Source organism: Diabrotica virgifera, chromosome 7 (assembly GCF_917563875.1).
Source record: "Diabrotica virgifera virgifera chromosome 7, PGI_DIABVI_V3a".
Lineage (NCBI taxonomy): Eukaryota > Metazoa > Arthropoda > Insecta > Coleoptera > Chrysomelidae > Diabrotica > Diabrotica virgifera.
In genome coordinates, this window is record NC_065449.1 from 98197259 (window position 1) to 98214070 (window position 16812).

The window sequence follows — 16812 nt, forward strand, 5'->3', positions numbered from 1 at the left end:
CCTTCAACATGGCACGTGCCATATTCAGAGTTTCGTTATTTGTCGACATAAAACAAATTAAAAAATTATTAATACATAATTAATACATAAAACATATTATTAATACATTTAAATGTGTTGGTATACCAATGGCTGCCTAGTGATGCCAGGTGCAACATCTGTTCCTGGTGAATGCGTGGTGAAAAGTTTGTACAGAATATAATATTGGAAAAAATAATGTTGAAAAGAATAATACAAGGAAAAAACCGGTTTGGTAGATCGTCGATGTAGCTTTTGGAACTGGTTTCTTCAGAAACCGATTGGCGGCCAAAAGAAAAAGCTTTGGCTATTAACCAGAAGATTAAGAATGGGGACGAATTTGTGGCATGTAATGGTTGGCTTAATCAATGGAAGAAGAGACACAGAGTTAATATTGCACATGTAAGTGGAGAAAAATGCCTGCTGATACTTCTGGTGCAATAGAACATACGACTAAGTTTGGAGAAATGGTTAAAACACAGAAATTATCTCCTATGCAACTTTTCTAGGCACTCATAAATAGTCTGGCTCTGGCTTTAAAAAGAATAAAGAAGGTGTTAAACTGTCCGTTTGTTAGAATGCAGCAGGGACTATTAACATTCAGGTCTAATACATTTCTTCATGTTTCTCTAGAAATTATTATTGATTCATAGATAATTCTTTGTCTTGGCTCCGCAACACTTGCTGGTAATAAAAATAAAGTTTAGGATTCAAATCGGGCAAACGAGGTGTCCGTTCAATACTACCTAATTTACAAATTCATTGTCCGGGAAATGTCTGATCTAAATAACGTCGTACATTTATACCAAAATGAGCTGGACAATTTTGAGTACCCACTATATACCCGACCATACATTTAGTTTTTTTGGTCTTTGCTTTGAGTATGATTTTCACGCATCAATTGTGGAATTTACCTCACTTCAATACCTTAAATTTTGGCGATTTACATTCCCACAAAGTGTAAATATTGTGTCGTCGGGAAATAGTATATTATTCAACGAGCGTGCAATGATTTACATGCGAGTAGAATACTATACTTTTCTACGACATTTTTTCTTTTAATTAGTAAAAACATATTTTATCAACTACTCGAAATTAAAACTATAACTTTTACAAAAATAAATTTTCTTTAAATTAATGTTTATAAATTTAAATAGTGTACGGCTGAATAGGTAATTGGTTGCCTACTATTAGCAAATCGGTGGACGTATTTTATAAATGTATAATGTACATTTATATTTAACTAGTTATAATATCCTAATAATATACCTATGTATATTATACAGTGCTAGTCAAAACTCCGTACCCCCCTCGTATCTTTTCAACGGTTATACCTATAATAGTGAAATTTGGAGGGAGGAAATAAACGGACATAAGCTTCTTAACTGGCCATGACAGGTGGAGTAATTATAACAGATGACTTTACAGCGCCACTGTGACAGATAATTTTAAATCGGACCTTATAGCAAGTGATACCTCGTTTGAAAGGTATTGAAAATACCTATTCAGTCATACTAATTTTGTTTGAGTTTAAGCTAATTTTGATGAATAAATGAAATAAATATAAAATTGTAGTTTCGAATTAATTTATAAAAATTCAAAATTCCACATATGATTGCTTGTCAAAAAAATTGACGTTGACGTAAAAACTACTAGAGAATTGAAAAACGTCAAATTTTTTGACAAAAAATCCATAGGCGGATATTTGGATTTTTATTAATTAAATGCAAAACTACAATATTATATTTATTTAATTTATTCACCAAAATCAAAATCAACTAAAACCCAAAAAAATGAGTATGCCTGAATAGGTATTTTGAATACCTTTCAAACGAGGTATCACTTGCCATAAGGTCCCATTTAAAATTATCGGTCACAGTGGCTCTGTAACGTCATTTGTCACTTTTACGTCACCTGTCATGACTAGTTAAGAAGCTTACCTCCGTTTATTTCCTCCCTCCAAATTTCACTATTACAAGTATAACCGTTCAAAAGATACGAGGGGGTACGGATTTTTGACTAGCATTGTATATAATATGTTAATATATTTAACACAATATTTATAACTTTATAAAATAAACCCAATATAAGTTATAAATTCCAATAAATACAGCAAATACGCTAATGTCACTGTCATTGAAAATGATAAACGACAAAATTCAAAGTAAACAAGCTATAAAACTATAGTATATTACATACCTAGCGGGAAAGTACTCTATTTCAGCCGAGCGGCAAGGTAGTTTACCGAGGTGCGAAGCACCGAGGTAAACTACAGACGCGAGGCTAGAATGAGTTCCCGCGAGGTTTGTATACTATTTTACTCACAATCGGTTAGTAGTTTATGGATTTCTAATACTCACAATCTACCAATAATAATTTCGTTTCCAATATCTGTATCCATTTTCATTATGTGATAAGATGAATTATTTTAAGTGACCTGTGAGATCGTTGCTAGGTAACAAAACAAGTTTGTTGAATCTGACATTTAGGCGATACACGACGCCATTAATTGTACATATAATCAAATTGTGTTTATTTTACAAAAATGTCTGATAGTGAATTTGAATGTACGCCACCAGAACTGCGGGTACTTAGCTGCAGAGAGAGAGACACTGAAGGAATAATTCCTGAAAAAAGCAGGGAGAGGTATGAAAACACCTATGAACTATACAGTAAATGGTGCGTGGCTAAAGGTGTGCAGCATATAGAAAAGTGACAGATGCTAGCCGGGAAAGTAAAGTAAGTAATAAGTCGCTTCCTGATTACTTCAAAGGTTAGAAATCCATAAATTACTAACCGATTGTGAGTAAAAATATTTACTGACCCATTGTTACAGTTAAAAATCCTTTAAAAATTTTTCACCGGAACATGGAACACCTTAAAAATGGAACATGTTAGATGTCTCGAATTTCCTAAACCTATTGTCCGATTTGAGTGATTTTTTTAATATGTTATAGCCTTATTATTTAAGAAAATCGATGTAATGATATTGTTGCTAGACAGGTAAATGCCATTTTATACCCAGTGTAGCAATCGTACTGTGTTTTTTTCTTAAAGTTCGGAATACCCTGTGGAGTATTCTAGCATATATATAAAATATTAAAATTAAAATTCAACTGTAGCCTTAGGCTTTCTTAACATTTTAATTTTTAATTCATTCGCTATTGTTCGATAATAAAAGAGATCTTGTAGTTTTATATTACAAATATGAGGTATGCTAGGCATATTACAAATATGAGGTCTTGATCAATATCATTCCAAATCTCAAGAGCTACTTTTTCTACCTCTTGTAAGGTTCTAGGAGGTGGCAAACGCTGTCGTAGTCTTCTACCAATTATGTCGTACAAATGTTCGACCGGGTTAAGATCTGGACTATGCGATGGCAAGTCAAAGTCCGAAGATGTATCTGTTGTAAATATTCGGTTACAGTTTGTGAACGTGAGGTCTTACATTATCGTGCATTAGCAAAAAATTGTTACCAATATAAGGAGCCGATAGCATGGTAGCTAAGTCCTTCGCTATGTAAGATGACTGCTTGAACACACTCATCGCGGGTCAAATTTCAAAATTCAAAAGAATTATTCTTTGTAGCGCGTTCCAGTTCCACCAAACAATAAAAAAATACTTACTTAATTGAAACTTTATATAATAAATATCCTAATTTTCACAACAAATCAGACACTTTTTGGCTGTTAACAAAAAGCCTAGGGATAAAATTGAGTTTTAATTTAAATATTTTATATGTGCTAGAATATTCCACAGGGTGTTCCGAACTTTAAAGAAAAAACGCTGGACGGAAGGGCCGCCCGAGAACTTTATCGTACCGATCTATTATCGTTATGGTACTAGCAGGGCCGGATTAAGGCACGGGCCAACTGGGCCGCGGCCCAGGGCGGCAAAATTTTGGGGCGGCGGATTTGAGAAAAAAAAAGTGTAATTATTTTTGATTGATTATAAAGCTTTATTATCGATTATCAAGACCAGTGAACCTGAGCATTAAATATTAAAAAACTATTTTATTGTTTATTATTTATTTATAACGCGACACTCTGCGCGGTGTAATGTGTCGCAGTACACTACGCTACGCCACTCTATCCAAGTGAGTCGAAGGGGCGAGGCGGCAGTCTGTATCGTACGCTACGCACGGGAAATTTAGTTGTGGGATCGTAGTAGTTGCTAGCATTGGCTGATGGCAGGCGTCTTGTCGCCTTGCCGCTTCCCTCCCCCCACCAACTCCATCACCGCCACGCGCCATTGTCATTCGGTTGTCTGGTCTCAACTCCACGTACTGCAGTCTGTCTAACTGTTTAGGTTTAACGTTTTTGTAATTTGTTTTGAGCGGAGTAACATTTTGAAATTGTAACTTGTGAGGTAAGAAATATTTATTTGTTTATAGTAATGGTAATGTAAGTTAATATAGACCGCGCTCTAGCGGTCGCAATTTTTGACCGATTTTCTTCAAATTCGGCACACGCACACACTTTCCTTTTTGCAATATCTCGGCTAAGTTATTTAGCCAAAAGAATCCCATAACATTTACCCCCTTTTTGGGGGGGTTTTACCCCAAAATTTTGGTTTTTGGGGCCCGTATGGGAAAAATTCTTCTTTATGTTTTAAATTCGTGTAGAGCATATTTTTCTGAAAATGTTAAGGCAAATTTCGATTTTCTAGCTAATTCCGTTCTCTATAAGGAAAAATGTAATTCGGCATGTTGCCATACGTATAGGTTTCACAATGAGTTGAATAAGTAATGGAAGGAAATTCGCTTCCCTCATTTTTTCGCTTCATTTTTCCTGTCGTATCGTACTACAGTTTTGAATTATACAGATATTCTTTTTTTTACAGTCAGACCTTTACTTCCGATGTCATTGATGCTATAACAAGCAGCTGTACAAATGGATGGACGCAAACGGCTCAGTGGGTGGCAATACAAAAAAGTAGCCGAAGAGAAGAAAAAAAAATTGACAGAAGTTGTAAATAAAACTGCGAAGCTTGATACATTTTTTACAAGAAGTAACCTACCAGTGCCACCAGAACCAGTGCTTTTAGAAAGTGTCAAAGAATTTTGTGAAGTAGAACTAGAAGTATGTTCCATATTAACGCCTTCAGCTTCAACAGCTTCAGCATCAGTGCCTTCAGCTTTAACATCAACCCCTCCAGCTTCAGCATCAGCCCCTTCAGCTTCAACATCAACCCCTTTAGCTTCAGCATCAGCCCCTCCGGTTTCAACATCAACCCCTTCAGCTTCAGCATCAACCCCTTCAGCTTCACCCTCAACCCCTTCAGCATCAGCACCTTCAGCTTCGTCATGTGTTGATACTGACAAGATCAAACCAGCTATATCCGAATTAACTTTTGTTGTTGACGAGATTGAAGATCAATTAACAGTCTCTGAACCTGACTCTTCTGTCCATTTGAAACCAAATTATGATCCTGCTTTATGGATAGTGAATGAAGAGACGCGGGAATATTTTGTTAAAAATGGATGGAATCAAAATAAAGATTGCGATTTTAAAAAATCTGAAAGGCAATATCCAGACAGGAAAAGAGTGTTGGCTAAATGGCTATTCGACAGAAAACTTGCAAATGGCGAAATTGTAAATAGAGATTTCTTGATTTACTCACCAAGTTTAGGCTCTTTGTTCTGTGGTCCATGCAAATTGTTTAGTTCGACCTCTACTCAGTTTACTGAAAATGGGTTCAGTGATTGGAAACATGCATCAGCGAGAATAAAAGAGCATGAAAACTCGCACGTTCACTACAATAGTGTAATAGTATACAAACAAAGAGCAGAAGCAGCCGGGAGGATCGATAAGCTTCTACAAAACCAAGTGGAAGAAGAAATAAGGTATTGGAAGGCAGTTCTCCAGAGAGTGGTGGCCGTAATAAAAAAACTTGCCTCGCGTGGTCTTGCCTTTAGGGGGACTGACGAAAAATTTGGTTCTTTTTCAAATGGCAACTATATGATGTGCTTGGAGCTGATTGCCGAATTTGATCCATTTTTGAAAGCACACATTGAAAAATATGGGAAAGCGGGTAAAGGCAAACAGTCATACCTATCATCAACCATTTGTGAAGAACTCATCGAAATAATGGCAAAAACCGTTATTGATACAATTTTGAATGATGCTAAGAAAAGCAAGTACTATTCTATAATAGTAGATTCCACCCCTGATGTAACACACATTGATCAATTGTCTTTCATATTAAGGTATGTGAATGAATTGGGAATCCCTGAAGAACATTTTGTTGAATTTATGAAAAATCAAGGTCATACAGGTGAAGAACTAGTGAACTCAGTGCTTTCTTTCCTACAGTCGAAAGGATTGGACATACAAAACTGTAGGGGACAGTCCTATGACAACGCGTCAAATATGTCAGGAATGTACTCGGGGTTGCAGGCAAGACTTAAAGAAAAGAATCCCTTGATATTTTATGTGCCTTGTTCAGCGCATTCACTAAATTTAGTGGGATCAAGCGCAGCAGAATGCTGTTCTCTTGCAAAACATTTCTTTGATCTCTTGCAAGGATTGTACAATTTTTTCTCGTCTTCTACGCACAGGTGGAATCTTCTTCTGTCAAATTTCACGGCCACAGGAAAGGACAAGAACACGTCGTTGAAGTCTCTCAGTGTTACAAGATGGTCTGCAAGGGAAGAAGCTTGCAAAAGCCTTAATAAAGACTACAAACCCATGGTCAAGACGCTGATAGACATGACTTCAAGCAATCATGAAAACAAACAGACACAATCCAAAGCCAAAGGGTTGTTGCGAAAACTAATGTCTCTAGAAACATGTTTCATGGCAGCCCTTTGGGGAGATGTACTTCAAAAATTTAATTCAGTCAGTGAAAAGATCCAGGCTGAAAATATGACCGTGGACAGCGTTGTAATCCTGTACAACTCACTCACAGAGTATGTGATGAACATGAAAGACATGTTTACCCACTATAAGAAAGAGGGCGAAAAAAAACTGCAAATTGCGCAAGGTGAAATGAGACAGAACGATGAGCCAGAACTTCCACAAGAGACGCAGCCGCAGGTGCAGCAAGATTTTGATCGCCCAAAAAGAAAGGCGAAAAGAAAGAGGTTCTTTGATGAATCTTCAGAAGAAGATGAAGAAAGAACTTATGATGAGGATGATGACATTAGGGGAAATTGTCTTCAACAAAGTTATGACATCATCGTGGAAACACTTCAGTTTCAGTTAGACAAAAGGATCTCTGTGTACACAGACTTCGTTGCAAAGTTTTCATTTCTAACAAAATTAAAGACTCTAACTACCGAAGAAATTACTGCTAACGCGACGTCTTTGCAGAAAATCTATATTGAAGACATTGAAGAGTCAGAGTTTATATGCGAGTGCATCCATCTGAAAGGACTTCTGATCCGAGGAAACTACAAAGAAGCCGAAAAAGACTTTTCACTATCAAACTTGTACAGATTTTTGATAGAAAAAAATCTACAGGACTTGTTTCCCAACGTGGCTATTGGTTTGAAAATGTTTTTGACAACTCCTGCTACAAACTGTTCTGCTGAGAGATCGTTTTCGACCTTGAAAAGAGTAAAAAACTATCTGCGTTCAACAGTGACTCAAGAACGACTCGTCAGCCTGGCTGTTTTAGCCATAGAACATGAACTGACAACAAAACTCGATTTCAGTGCAGTTGTTGATGATTTTTCCAATGCACGTGCAAGAAAGAAGAAGTTTTAAGTTATATTTACTTTAACAAAGCTAATTTAGTGAGTAAGTTATTTGTTTGGATATGTGATTTGTATGCTCTGAACAGTTATATTTCGATGTTGTATATATTTGTTATTATCCTATATTCAATACAGAAATTATCATTTATTTTGCAGTCTTACTCTGTACACCTTTTACTAATTTTAGCCCCTTCCTAACTGTCCTGTTTTTGCCCATAAATCGACAGCAATGACCGATTATGGCTCAAAGCCTGCGGGCACATTCACAGGTGAGCCGTCGCCGAGTAACGAAGCCGAATTTTCACTTCACTCCAAATCAATCATTCTCAGCCAAAATAGTCATAAAACTATAAAAGAATTGTTGAGTTTGGGAATTACGAGCTGCATGATGTTTCACAAAATAATATCAACAACGATTTTATTTACTATTATTGTAATCTTAAGTAATGGAATATCACGGTTGTAGAAAATGGTTTCGTAATTAACGGAGTTTTGTCAAATAGTTTATTTTAATTAATAAAACGCAATTTTAGGACATAGTTTCTTGTTTTCATCATGAGAGGTACTAAAACCATTACAATATCAAGAGACAGTTGAGCGCTGGAAAATGTCCCAAAATGCGTTATTTTGCCTCTAAATTTCAATTTTTTTCGGGGGGGGGCCCCGGACCCCCCCCCGGTGTTGCACCCCCGCTAGGGCGGCAGGCAGACCTCTGGCCCATGGGCGGCAAAAGTGTTAATCCGGCCCTGGGTACTAGATACTGGCATTCTATAAAAATAACAAAATTACTCGTTATTTTGATATTTTAGAAACACATTCTGTACTTGAAAGTATTTTATGGTTCTACGCATCATTAATTCCGGCATTTGAGAAAATGTTCGAGAAAACTTCTGTATGAGCTTTCGTAACGTTCGGTTGTGTGACAGTTCAGTGTGGAAGTGATAATTCAAAAAAAACGCAGGCGGCAAAAACAAAATAGGAACTACATAATAGAGGTAACTAACAAATTTCCTATCTGTTGAATTCCTAAATTTCCTGTACTTTCTTTGAATAAAATAAATTATACATTATCTAGTTAGGTAAAAAAGAGACAGCTTTGCATTACAGGGTTAATTATGGGGGACTCTACGGGGGGGGCTAACCCCCCCGGTGATGAGGAGATGTTAGATAATATAGAAAACATTGAAAATAATAGTAGTTTAAATAATACACCATTACTTGATAGCAATGCTAATTCAATCACTAATAATAACAATGAAATAAAAAAAGGAAAAAAACATTTCTATTATCAGTACACTGATACCGGTCCCTTTGAGGTATTTATGGAGTCAAAAGGCGATAACGTCGGTAATTATAGTTTTTTGAAATTAGCAAAATACATAAATGACAAAAAAATCGAGAATGTACTTAAACTTAGCAAAAAAGGAAAAAACCGAATTAGCGTTGCTTTCAAGAAATGGGAGGATGCTAATAAATTTGTTTTAAATGACGTGGTCAGAAATGATGGATATGAATTGTTTATTCCGGCAAATAACGTAACATGTAGGGGAGTCGTTAATAATGTAGATACTAGTATATCGGATGCAGATCTAATCAAATTTTCGGGATTGGCTTCGGTCAACATTAAAGTACTAGAAATAAGACGATTTAAACGGAAGTCTAAATATGACACAGAGAAATATATTGATACAGAAACGGTCGCATTTACCTTTTCGGGAAAAGTAATCCCGAAGGAAGTGAATATATATGGGATCCCTTTTAGGGTAAAACCATACATGATACCAGTGGTTCAATGTTATCGGTGTTTTCTTTTTGGACACACAAAAAATCTTTGTAGAGGGGGAGAAAAATGCAAAAACTGCGCGGAAAAAATACATGAAGGGGATTGTTCGATGAAATGTTTACATTGTAATAGCAGCTTTCATATAAGTACCTATGAGGAGTGTCCAGAGTATGTGAGACAGCGGAATATTAAGGCTGTCATGTCTCTGGACAATCTTTCATACTACGAGGCATGCGAGAGATTTCCTTATGTTTCTACTAGAAAATCGCAAGAGAATAATATATTCAGAATGAGCCAGGAGGAATTCCCAACATTACATAAAACTCAAACAAATAATTTAGAGACAATTCCCATCAATATGCGATGGATAGAAAATGTAAAGAGTAACCCTGAACACCTGTTTAGTAGAAAAATTGAGAATAACTCAAACAAAAATAAAAGAAAGGCTAATGAAACAAATAAGACATACAATAAAGAAGTACACAATCAATATTTATTATCTCCAAATGGGAGAAGCGAAGAGAGAGCTCGTGCAGTAAACAATGAGACTCCTGGATGTTCCCGTACAGAGCAACTAGAGAGGGACACAGAAAAAACACTGAATGCGATATTAAAAAAACTAGATTGGAAACATAAGGAACATATAATCAATTACTTGAACCAGCTATTTATACATGAAAGCTCATCGAACCAAAAGTTGCTAGATTTAGATGGATATCAAGAATCCACTTATTATCCAATGGAACATAAAAAGTTTAAGCAGTAACTATAACAGTCTGAAATATTTCATAAGCGAACATACACCCAAATTAATTCTATTAAATGAAACTTGGCTAAAAAATAATCATCACTTCTATCTAAGAGGATATGAAATACATAGGTTGGATCGAGGGGATGGTTATGGTGGCCTAGCTACTGTGGTTCATAATAGTCTGGATCACAAAATAGTATATAGGTATAATAATAATGTTAGTAAAATTCAAATTTTAGCAACAAAAATAATAGATTGGGACATTACAGTTATTAACATTTATATCCATCCTAGGGCAAAAATAAATTTAAATAGTTGGGTTGGACGCATAAATAAAATCAGGGGAAATAAAATTTTAATGGGGGATATGAATGCACATAATGCACTTTGGGGAAGTCAAGTGTCTGTTAATGTTAATGGAAGAATAATTGCTGAATCCTTAGAGGATTTGGATCTAGTTTGCTGCAATGATGGGAGACCCACGCGGATTACCCTACCTGGACAGAATGCCTCAGCGGTAGACCTAACACTAATTTCCTCGGAAATTGCAAATATATGCCAATGGGATGTGTTAGAGGATTCTGGAGGCAGTGATCATTTTCCAACTTCTTGCAAAATCGCAATTGTAAATGAAAATATAGTAACACAAAAAAGTCATAAAAGAAATACAAAGAATGTCAATTGGGAGAATTATGCTTCAAAAATAGAAGACTTGATGAAGAATGGGTGTGAAGACTATAATTCATTTACACAAATTATGGAAATGGTGAGTGATGAGGAAATACCTCTCTCGAAAACAGAAAAATCTATAAGAAAAAAGAAAAGCCCTCCCTGGTGGGATAAGGAATGCTCTAATTTAATAAAAACAAGAAAAGAAAAAATTAAAAAATATAAGGAAGAAGCAAGCAATGAAAATTATATTGAAATCAAAAAAATATTTGCATACAGTAAAAAAATATTTAAAACAAAAAAAAGAAATAGCTTCAAAAGCTTTTGCAATGGATTGACAAGGGACACTCCTCTATCTGAAATATGGCGAACAGTTAAGCTATTCTCCACATATCAAAATGCTGTAATCCCTGCTAAACTTCCCAACAAAAACATAGCTCAGAACATATTAAATAATTTGGCAATTGACATAACAGATCCTGAGTTCACGGTTACCCTAACTAACGAGGATGTGGAGGACATTTCAAGGCAAGAAATAATAAGTGTCATAAATAAAAAGGATAAGGCTACTGGCTTAGATCTTGTAACATATAGCATGATAAACAGACTTCCCCTAGTGGCGCTAGATGCATTGTCAAAAATATTTAATCAAATAGTTAAAAGAAACACAGGTTTTCCACAAGAATGGAAAAACACCCTTGTCATTCCCTTTTTAAAACCCAATAGAGACCCTTTATGTGAGGATAATTATAGAAACATAGCTCTAGAGTCATGTGTAGGCAAAATTTTGCAAAATATAATTAAATTAAGAATAGAACAAATAACGGAAAAAAAATCGATACTAAGCCCTAAGCAGTTAGGTTTCAGAAGAAACAAAGGGTGCAACGATAACTTAGCTTTAACAATTAATTATATTAGAACTGGATTTAGTAAAAATTTAAATACAATTGGAATTTTTTTGGATATCAGTAGGGCATATGATACAGTCAATATATATTTGCTATATAAATACTTATTAAAGTATGACATCCCAATAACTTATGCAAACTTGATCTTGCAATTCTTGCTCAACAGAAATATCTACGTTAAAGACAAATCAAATAATATATTAGGCCCAATGCAAGCATCCACTGGATTGCCTCAAGGGTCTCCACTCAGTCCAATATTATTCAATCTCTATACTAGATCCCTACATGATTTAATAAACCATGAGATGGAGTGTTTTCAGTATGCAGATGATTTTGTAATTCTGGTGCAAGGATCTGATATATACAAGCTAATTAATTCCTTAAATACCCATATAATAAATTTACAGGAGTGGTTTGAGAAACACAACTTTAAAATTTCAGCACACAAATCAAAAGCAATAATATTTAGAAAAAGAAGTCAGGCTTATAACTTCCCACATTTGATATATCAAAATATGGAAATTCCATGGAAAAATGAAATAAAGTATCTGGGATTTCATTTACAGTGCAATTTGAATATGACAATTCAAATTAACGACATGATAACTAAAGCAAACAAAGGAATAAATGTCATGAGAGCAATTTGTGGTACAAAATGGGGAGCTGACCCGAACATTCTTTTGAGTTTATACAAAGGAATAGTTAGATCTCATTTAGATTACGCAGCCAATCTTTTAAACCCCTGCAGTAAAAGTTTGATGATGAGGTTGGAACAAGTACAGAATGTTGCCTTGAGAATCGTAACGGGTTGTCTACGTTCTACACCCATCTTAATATTGCAAGCAGAATGTTCAGTAACAACGTTACAAGTTAGAAGGGAGATACTAGCACATAAATATATACTCAAACAAATGCCGGAAAAAAACAATATCATAGTAAAGAGTCTAAATAAGCTAAACGAAGCAATAAATGCAAACAATAGATTCTGGAGGAACAAGGTCATACCAGATTACTCACTAGCATATACAAATATACTCAAAAAAACAAAAAACATAATTAGATATAAAATCAATCCTATATATGAGGTAGAAAGAAAAACTCTTCTATACCCCATTACAATTAAAAGTCTAGAATTTGAAAAATATGAAATTGAATCGAACGAAAGGTTCATAGCTAAATATGGTGGAATATATAATAATCATACCCACGTATATACAGATGGATCAATAGACCCACAAACAAATCAATCGGGATTTGGAATTTACATCCCAAGCATCAATTATAAATATTCGTCACGACTCCATAACTACACACAAATCTGCACAACTGAAATAATAGCGGTATACAAAGCCATGTCGGTATGTATTGAAAAGGAAATCATGAAAGCAGTGATCTTTGTAGATTCAAAAAGTGCCTTATCCAAAATATCTAGTCACAAATGGGACCAAATGGATTATGTAACTATAATGACCAAAAAACTACTGGTAGATGCAAATAATATGGGATTTTCAATAGGATTAGAATGGGTACCGGGACATCAGGGGATTAAAGGCAACGAGGTGGCAGATAGCTTGGCCAATATTGGGAGAGAATTAAGAGTACCATATGATGTAAAAAACATCAGCACAGATATCTTTTGTGTTACAAAAAAGAACATCTTGACTCAATTTTACAATAACTGGTATTCCCAAATTAAAGGTAAATATCCGGACTATTGTGGACTGCAGGATAGTTTCCCTATAAAACCTTGGTATAACAAATGTGGATATTTGGGTAGGAACAATATTACTAACCTTAATCGTTTACGAAGTGGACATTGCAAAACTCCTTGTTATCTCCACAAAATAGGCAAAACGGAAACACCGATATGCGAATGCGGTACTATGGGAACATTGGTACACATCATCTTTGAGTGCCCCATAAATAAACATAAAGATATGGATTTGTATCTAGAACTAATAAAAGCTGGAATAGACAGTCCAATATCTTTACAGAGCATTTTATATAAACCCTCGAATAAAGTTATTAAGATAATCAATAAATTTATCAAATTTTTTCAAGTAGATCTATAGAATTTTCAAAAAATAATAATAATAACAATAACAATAAATAAATACTTCAGAAAATACAGGGAATCTCCTAAAATGTCAAAAATTATATTTGTATCCTTAAAATCCTTAATCCTAACCGAAGGTAGCCAGCCCTAAACCTATGTGAAAATGTTTGGAAGCTACCCCCAAACGAGAAAAGTCTTAAGTTAACCTTAAATGTTGTAACACTTTTCCCCCTCTATCTATAGAAAAACAAGAAGAAGGACAAGGAACACATAGGACCAAAAAAAAAATAGATCTGAAGTTGACAGGACACCTGGTTGTGCATTGCCTTGAGCAAGACGCGCATAACCAATAACATGTACTGGGTAAATGATTAAGGCCCGGTTGTACAATCGAGGTTCAACTCCGGCTCAGCGCCATTACCGAGTTCAGGGCAAGAAGTGCGTTGTACATACAAAGTTTAAGCTTGAGCTCGGTTTAAGCCCGGGTTCAGCTGAGCGGTCGATGTTCGGCGGTTTAACGCTGGTTCAAGCATTTTTAACCTCACATTTTTGTCATTGTCAACGGAAATCATAATATTTACACCTTAAAAATGAACCTCATTGAAAATTTAACTAATAATGAAGATTTTCTGGAAATGGTAAATATTCTAGAAGGAAGGAGAACACAGAAACAGTGTAGGTCTAGAGAAAATCATTTTGAAAATGGAAGGATAATGCATTGTTGCAAAGATTTTGGATATCTGTTCACTGTTCACTATTTGTATGAAACTAATATTGCTCATAGAATAAAAAATCGAACAGATAGGTAAGAACGAGAACGAAAACAAGTGGCAAATTTGTTATTGACATTTCAAGAACCAAGCTGTATCTTCTAAGAACATGGTTTTTATTGCCTTAAATTAAGGTTTTGTGCAGTGAAGTGGGCCCATATCACTGGTTTTAAGCAACAGGCTCCTTTTTGCAACTTGTGAATGATTTTGAAGCAAATGTAGAAAACGATTTTGTTAATTTATTAAATTAGATGTACATAATTTATTAATAAATCTTAAATTATCAAACTAGAGGTAACATCAAAAGAAGCTTAGTTTTACCACAGTTAAGTCGAGGAATAAGCCAACATTCTGTGATTTTTAGGGCACCCAAGTATTATAATTTACTACCAAACAAAATAAAAGAAATCAAATCCATAAAAATGTTTAATAAAAAGGTAGTTGATTGTATTATTGGAAACAAAACACAATTTGAATTGTAAATCCTGAAAAAAAATGTTCTTTTTTTGATTTTGGAATTCTTAATACCTATAAGTTGGATTTTTTACATATTATTATATTATATAGATATGCTGTTTACTTAGTTTTAAGTTTAAATTCCAAATAATTTTGATTTCTCGAATGTGTTTTTTTTTGTTACGTTTGTTTATAAGTAATCTATATTTATTTAGGATTTTTCTATAGACACACACAGATGTTTTCACATCTAGGTGTCTTTCTGTATATTATATTATATGTACTTAAAATTGTAAATTTTGGCTAATAAATTGAATTGAATTGAATTGAATAATAAATTGAAATTAATTATATTTGTACCATGCTTATGTAGGTACATATTATCACTTTATTTAATAATAATTACAAACTAATTTACCTTCTAAAATTATTTAAATTACCTACCTACTTCCCTAGAATAAGGCAAATATTAACATTTTTGAGTGAATTTGAAATCATAGCTGTAAACAGTTAAATATTTATGAGAAGAGAATGTGAAGATTGAATTAGTATCTTCTTTGGTGATAGTGGTTACGGAGTCAAGAAAACCTGATAACACCCTTACGCAATCCTTCATCACAAGCTGAAATTTTATTTAATGAGGCACAATGAGAATGCAGAATGCATAGACACAGTTGAATGGGTCTACCGAATAACAATTGTTAAGTGCCATGTGATTCGTTTTTAAGAAATCGAACAAAAACTGTTAAAATTGGAATATTGGTAAATTTACACATTTAAAGGTTAGTTATTAATACAGTTTGTAAATAACTGTACTGTATTACTAATCCTTTTTTAATGGCATGGACTATATGTCAATCAGCCAGTCAAAGCATGACGAATATATTAAGAAGAATATAGGTACATTTAAAGACCGTAAAGTCCATAAAATATCAATGACGAAGAAAAGTTAGTTCAGTTGAGATGTAATTTAAGTACTGAAATTAAACAGATGGTACTAAGCTGAAGTAATTAATTACTAATCCTTAAAATGTATAAATTTACCATTATTATAATTTTAACAGTTTTTGTTCGATTTCTTAAAAACGAATCACATGGCACTTTTATTCGGAAGGCCCATTCAATTGTAATTGGAACATCAATGATACACAATATTGCAATGCTTTTTAATAACCCTTTGCTTATACTACATAAAGAAGAAGAAGTAGCAATAACATTAGCCAAAAATGTAGTAAATCTAACTGTCTATAGTCTAGAGAATCATGAGAAGTACAATTTGTCAAACGTAGGAGGAGGTTGAAAATCTTATGCATGAATACTTTGTTAATTTAGAAATTTAAACTAATACATACAACAACTATTAGATATTTATAAAAATTTCTTACTATCTGCTACAATCAATGGCTTTGATAAACTTCTTTAAAATTTTGGGGGTTATTTGTTTCATTCTATTTTGTACAATTCTGCTTTATTATTTGGCCAAAGATACCAATATTTCTTTTTGAGAAGTGAAATTGGAAGGCTTTTTTGCGTCCAGTGTAGAAAAAAACACTTATATAAAAACAGTTTTTTACAAAAAGAAAATAAACACATTGCAATATCCTAATACTTATAATACCTATTCAAATGGTCTGTTCACAAATTTAACGTAGGAAATTGATTAAACTGATAAACTAAACGATAGAAAATACCGATTAAA

The 16812-nt window shown here is 34.1% G+C and overlaps 1 protein-coding gene and 1 long non-coding RNA gene across 2 annotated transcripts in view; one reads left to right on the forward strand and one right to left on the reverse strand.

The window, feature by feature from the left end:
• LOC114330753 (A disintegrin and metalloproteinase with thrombospondin motifs adt-1-like) overlaps positions 1-16812 on the reverse strand; it is a 385883-nt gene that overhangs the window by 43453 nt on the left and 325618 nt on the right. The window lies entirely within an intron of this gene.
• LOC126888382 (uncharacterized) lies at positions 8528-14945 on the forward strand. The gene is made up of 2 exons (XR_007699531.1): positions 8528-8715; positions 14131-14945. It is a non-coding gene; the product is annotated as an uncharacterized LOC126888382 (long non-coding RNA).